The sequence below is a fragment of the Apis dorsata genome, unplaced genomic scaffold, assembly GCF_000469605.1.
Source record: "Apis dorsata unplaced genomic scaffold, Apis dorsata 1.3 scaffold_401, whole genome shotgun sequence".
In the NCBI taxonomy this organism is placed as follows: Eukaryota; Metazoa; Arthropoda; class Insecta; order Hymenoptera; family Apidae; genus Apis; species Apis dorsata.
Window position 1 is genome coordinate 64,326 of NW_006263659.1, and position 392 is coordinate 64,717.

Below are 392 nucleotides of genomic sequence, written 5' to 3' on the forward strand. Positions count from 1 at the left end.
TATATATTTTACTTATATATACTTTGTTGTCATATATACAATATGTGATTAACATAATAATTAAAAGTTTTCATAAATAATATCAGCACATCATAAATGCTATAAATAATATCAGTAAGTATAATATCAGTAAAGATTTTAATTGGAATTTGTATTTTAATTATTATCAAAATAATAATAAAAAATTTATATATATATATATATACATTTGTATATTTGTGCTATATTCAACAAATTATTCAATCTTCAACAAATTATTCAATAAGTATAATGAAATGATTCTTCACAAGATATTGTTCAAGCATGTTATATTTATAATGATTATAATGATATTTTATTTAAAATGCATGACATCGTTGTCAATAAAAGTGACGTGGCTTCTTCGTATTTTA

General features: G+C 18.4%; 1 protein-coding gene across 1 annotated transcript in view; it reads right to left on the reverse strand.

Moving 5' to 3' along the window:
- Positions 1–392, reverse strand: part of LOC102676237 (acyl-CoA Delta(11) desaturase-like) — a 21,747-nt gene that overhangs the window by 18,560 nt on the left and 2,795 nt on the right. The window lies entirely within an intron of this gene.